At 44.5% G+C, this 5,919-nt stretch overlaps 1 pseudogene; it reads right to left on the minus strand.

The window, feature by feature from the left end:
* Positions 1–4,230: 4,230 nt before the first annotated feature.
* LOC102826135 lies at positions 4,231–4,547 on the minus strand (annotated as a pseudogene).
* Between the last annotated feature and the right edge of the window lie 1,372 nt (positions 4,548–5,919).

Below are 5,919 nucleotides of genomic sequence, written 5' to 3' on the forward strand. Positions count from 1 at the left end.
AGGCCACACCCCTGAGGAAATTTCCTTTCGATTGATTGGCCACACATAGCAAATCTCATCTTGGCAGTGATTACATTATATTAGATCTCAGTTTGGCGATTGTTGTTATTGTTGTTAGGTGCCATCGAGTCGCTACCGACTCATAGCGACCCTACACACAACAGAACAAAATGCTGCCCAGTCCTGGGCCAGCCTCACAATTGTTGCCATGCTTGAGCCCATTGATGCTGCCATTTTGCCAATCCATCTCGCTGGGAGTCTTCCTCTTTTTCCCTGACCCTCCACCTTACAAAACATGATATCCCTCTCCAGCGACTGGTCCCTCCTGACAATGTGTCTGAAGTATGAGAGACAAAGTTTGACCATCCTGGCCTCCAAAGAGCACTCTGGCTGTACTTCTTCCAACACAGATCTGTTGGTTCTTTTGGCAGCCCATGGCACTTTTCAACATTCTCCTCCAACACCATACCTCAAAAGCATCAATTCTTCTACGGTCTTCCTTATTCACTGTGCAGCTTGGCTTGGTGATTACTATAACTTAACTGCTAACCCACTGAGAATACTGGCTCAGTCGAGTTGACACAAAATGTTAACTTATCACAGAGACTCAGTTTCCATTCTTGGCCAATGCACCTTGTTTGTAGCTACTACCCATGTGTCAGTGGAGACTTGCATGTTGTTTTGATGCTCTGGTCACACCCCGTGAATTCTCATTAGCGCCACACTACACAGGAGCAGGAGGGGCTTAGTGGCGCCCCTCCTCCAGCTGGCTCCCGCTTTTCTGGTCATCACCCCTGCAGCTGGTGCTGGAGGACCAAGGAGGGGAACCTTCATGCCCCCAAGGCTCTGTGTCCACATTCTTGCCCCGGGGCCATGAGGCTGAGTTCATGCCGCAGGCTCATATTAACTGATCCTCTTATCCAAAGGAGTCCTGGTGTGGCGCTGTGGGTTAGTGTGCCAGACTGCAAAGCCATTTGAACTGCGAGGTTGGTGGTTCAAGCTCACCAGTGGCTCATTGGAAACCCTATACAGGGTTGCTATGGGTCGGAACTGACTTGACGGCACTTAACAACAACAGCAACTTGCCCAAAGTCTCTCTCATTTGGCCCAGGAGGTTTTGCAACAATCAACGACAGCACAAAAGGTCAAGCTATGAGCTCACGTTTAAAGCATAATATACACCAATTCAATGGTTTTAAAATAACAAGTCAGTGATATTGATGCCTTTCTTTAAGTTATACAACTATTTTCCACCCTCCTTTTTTGATTACTCCCCCCCACCAACATCGACTTGCTGCCTGTTAAAGCTCCTATCTAGGTTTTTGAGTTGCTGTTGTCAATTTTGTTGTTGTTGTTAAGTGCTGTCAGGTCGATTCCGACCCATAGCAACCCTGTATAGGTTTTCTGAGGAGTAGCTGGTGAGGTTGAACCATCGACCTTGCAGTTCAAACAGCTTTGCAGTCTGGCACATCAATCCACAGAGCCACACCAGGAGTTCATTGTTCAAGGCATACATCTATTAGTTCAACTAACTAATCATTGGCTTTAAGACTTGAGGATATATTTTTGGTTTCAAGTTTAAAGATGATATCAGGGCATTAGGTTCAGGGTTCACCCAGTCTCCACGGATCCAGACAGTCTGGATTCTGGGAGAATGTGAAGTTCTGTTCCGCATATCCTTTTTGAGCAGTATTCCGCTATAGAATCTTTGATCCAAATGTCCAGTGATTGTAGCTGAGCACCATCTAGTTCAGGTCTCATGGCCATGGAAGTAGCTGTTCACGGAGACAGTTAGCTACACATTCCATTTCTCCCTCCTATTCCTGACTCTTCTGCTCCTTCTGTTGCTCCAGACACTCATTTAACAATCCTTGTACCTTACCTGGCTGCTTACAACTTTGAAGACCCTAGGCGCCATGCAACAAACTAGGAGGTAGAATAAAAGCATCAAGCAAAGAACTGGTATGTCCCATGAAACCATGTCTAAACCTCTAAACCAGGGGTAGGAAATATCTGGCCTACATGCCTTATGGTGGCTGTGTGCCGTGGAGTCAGTTCCAACTCATAGCGACCCTGTACAGGGTTTCCAAGGCTCTAATTCTTTACGAGATCAGAACGTGTGCCTTATGAAGCCTACCAAATCATTAGGTCTGACTCTGCCAAGGCAACTACAGTTCCAGCCATCACACTGGTGTTGTTGTTAAGCGCCGTCAAGTTGGTTCTGACTCATAGCGACCCTGCATAGGGTTTCCAAGGAGCACCTGGTGGGTTTGAACAGCCGGCCTTGTGGTCTGTAGTGCAGTGCTGACTCTACAGCCCCACACCAGAGGTCTAGCCATCGCATCAGGGGTGAGTTAATTAAATGTAGGTGCTAAGGGTCTCTATCACTCGGAAATGATGGATGGCACTTAGCAACAACAATTACAAGGACCTACAGCATGTCCTCTTGCTCGTGGAATGAAGTTTCAACCCTGTAGGACTCCATCCATCTCTCTGAATTTACCTGCCATTGTCCCCTCCTCTCTGGTCACACTCATCTTTGAGTAGGTGCTTACTGCAGCCCTCAGCCCCTCATGGAATGATTCCATTACAGTGTTTCCTTTTTATTGTGAATTGGGTGCAGATTGACAGATCAGATGAGTTTTCCATCCAACAATTAATACACATTGTGTTTCATGTCATTGGTTGTAGCCCCCATAATGAAACATCTCTTTTCCCACTTCTTCCCTATGTTTCTGTTTCTAACCCTTCTGAACTTTGGCCTTAGGCAAATGCTGCCCTTTTTCATTTCAAATGGTTGATTATTCTAAGGTGTGCTTACCTCTCCAGTGTTACTATTCTCTCTAGAGACTTTTCTAAGGAGTCCTGGTAATGAATGTAGTGGATTATGAACTGGGCTTCTAACCACAAGGTTAGTAGTTCGAATCTACCAGTCACTCCATGGGATAAAAATGAGACTTTCTGCTTCTGTCAAGTTTGACAGCCTCAGAAACCTTATACAGGGCCACTATGACTCGGAACCTACTTGGTGGCACACTTCTATCACCTGTCTATTGTTTGGCTGGAAATTGGGTCTTGGGGTAAGTTTGTTTTCAGTCCTAAAGGGTAGCTAAGAACTTAGATTCAGGGGTTCCACCAGTCTGTGTTGGACCAGTAAGCCTGATCTTTTTTAATGATTTTGAGTTTGTTTCACATTTTACTCCAGCTCTAGCTGGGATCTTTTAATGTGATCCCTTTCAGAGTAGTTGTTAGTGGTAGCCATGTACCATTTAGATCTTCTGTTCTCAGGAGGGTGGAGACTGATGTTCCTGCGGTTCATTAATCTATCGGACCAATCATTTCCATCCATCTTTGATGTGCATCTCTCTTCTTTTCTCCAGACAGGGAGGGACCAATCGTTGTACCTTAGATGACTCCTTACCAGTTTTTAAGAGCCCAGCCACTACTAATCACAGTTGGATATGCAAGTCACTGTCTTTTTGTCCTTTCTGCCTTTCTTTGTACACAGTGTTCCCTCTGGCTGGAAAGCTGCCCCTCTGTGCCTGACAAATGGAAATGCTTCAAAGCCAAGTTCAAACAGCAGGTCTTTAGTGAAGGCTTTCCAATTACCCTCCTCTAATTCACGGGGAATTGATCAATTCTCCTTCTGTTTTCTAATGGTGTTTTGCACAGTTTCAGCCATGATCCAAGTAGACTTGGTCACTGGGAGGACAGTGGTTCGTCTACCCTCTGTGTCCCAGAGCTCTACACTTTGCTAGCCACAGCAGGCTCAGTACACTTTTGTTGAATGAACCAATGAACATTTAATTGGACAGATGGTGAAACCAAGGCCCAAGGCCCCAGCCCTGTGAGCTGAGCATGCCAGGGCAGGTCTGTTGATGCTGGCTTCTCCCTTCACTGGTAAGAGGGAATTTCACAGGAATCATTTGCTTGGCCTTGGTTTGTTGTTGTCATTTCTTTTATGTTTTATGTTTTTTAAAGAGTGTTTGTCGGAAGGCAACACTTTTGATTTGTCATTAAAAAAAAGTTGTTTCTTCATGCTGTCTAATAAAGGGTAATGTAAGGGGCTACAGAGTTAGAAGCATCATTCTACTGGAATTCTTTGATAGTATAGTGCACTGCAGCCATTTCTGCATTGTTAGAATGGATTTAAAAAGTCTCTGCTATGCTTTGCTTCAAAAAGTGATGAATAATAACAGAAGATGGCATGAAAAAACCATTTTCCCCCTTTCATTCTCTGTTATTGAAGCCAGCATTTTTACCACCACAGGCTACAATTTTCACTTTATCCACTTTAATAAGCTCTGTCACCTCTCTGAACTCAACATCATTGAAAACAAAAGTCCACACATTATCGCAGAATCTACATATTTATCGAGCCCCTGGAATTGACTCTGTAGGAACAACACTGAATTTACAGCCTTGTCAAACTGAAGTGGAACTTGAAAGGCAAGTTGAGGAGTGATCTGTGGAGACTGTATGAGCTCATCTAGGCTGCCCTGAAGACTGTTTCCCAAAGAGAAATTTCAGTATAACTGACATACCATGGCTTAGGTGCAAGAAACTGGTTTTCTTGTTCAGGCTTGCATTGATATCCTGTGGGGAAGACGCTTCTCGACGCTGAGCGGACAGAATCCCAAAAGGAGGAGCCTACTTCAGGACCTCTGGTAGAATCAGGCTGTGAACCTTAAGGTCAGCAGTTCGAAACTACCAGCTGTTCCACGGGAGAAAGATGAGGCTTTCTGCTCCCATAAAAAATTACAGCCTCGGAAACCCTGTGCAGGGTCACTATGAGTTGGAACCGACTCAAGGGCACATCACCACCACTTCCGGACCATTTCTCCAGCAGCTGCAGAGACCGAAGAGTTGCACCTCTTTTCCTTTTTTAAGGAAAGAAGTTTTAATCAAAGGCCGCCATAGGTGTGTAAACGAATTGGAATGCAGTTGTGGTATTAAACTTACGACGGGCATGCAAAAAAAAAAAAAAAGACTTGTACATAAATGCATTACGAACTAACACTGATTTATTTAATGGGTCCCCAAACAAAGTTTTTACTGAAGACACTTATATTTTGCCAACAAATAACAACGAACATTAAGAGAAATCACACTGAGCATAAAATAATGGCTAGTGTCCTTGTGTTCTTCAGTAAAGAATGGACTTTGTTATTTTGTTATCTGTCATGTTCTCATTTCGTTTTAAATCCTCATCATAATGTAAAATTGTTGGATTCGGCCTGTGATCATGCTGGTCTTGTACAGTACCCAGCACAGAGTGGGCTTTCTGTAAGAATGCATTTCTTTCCTAAAGGAGGGCTTCAGGGTCCCAGAGCCCCTTTTCTAGTGAGGAGGCCACTGAACTGTGTTGGATGTTGCTATGGATTGAACTGTCTCCCTCCAAAAATTGTGTGCCGTGATCCCTAACCCCTATGTTGTTGCTCAGTGCTGTTGAGTTGATTCAGACTCATAGAGTTTAAAAGGAGTAGTTGATGGGTTTGAACTGATGACCTTGCAGTTCAAACTGAGCTTGTGGTTGAGCACTTAGCCTACAGAGCTACAAAAGGACTCCCCAAACTTCTATGTTGTTGTTGTTCTTGTTGTTAGATGCCATTGAGTCGGTACCAACCCATAGCGACCTTAGGCACAGCAGAAAGAAACATTGCCTGATCCTGGGCCAACCTCATTACTGTTGCCACACTTGAGTCCATCGATGCTGCCACTTGGCCAATCCATCTCGTTGGGGGTCTTCCTCTTTTTCTGTGACCTTACCAAACATGATGTCATTCTCCAGTGACTAGTCCCTCCTGACAATATGTCCAAATTATGAGAAATGAAGTTTGACCATCTTGGCCTCTAAGGAGCACTTTGGCTGCACTTCTTCCAAAACAGATCTATTGGTTCTTTTGGCAGCCCATGGTA

Source organism: Chrysochloris asiatica, unplaced genomic scaffold, assembly GCF_000296735.1.
Source record: "Chrysochloris asiatica unplaced genomic scaffold, ChrAsi1.0 scaffold00076, whole genome shotgun sequence".
Taxonomy (NCBI): domain Eukaryota; kingdom Metazoa; phylum Chordata; class Mammalia; order Afrosoricida; family Chrysochloridae; genus Chrysochloris; species Chrysochloris asiatica.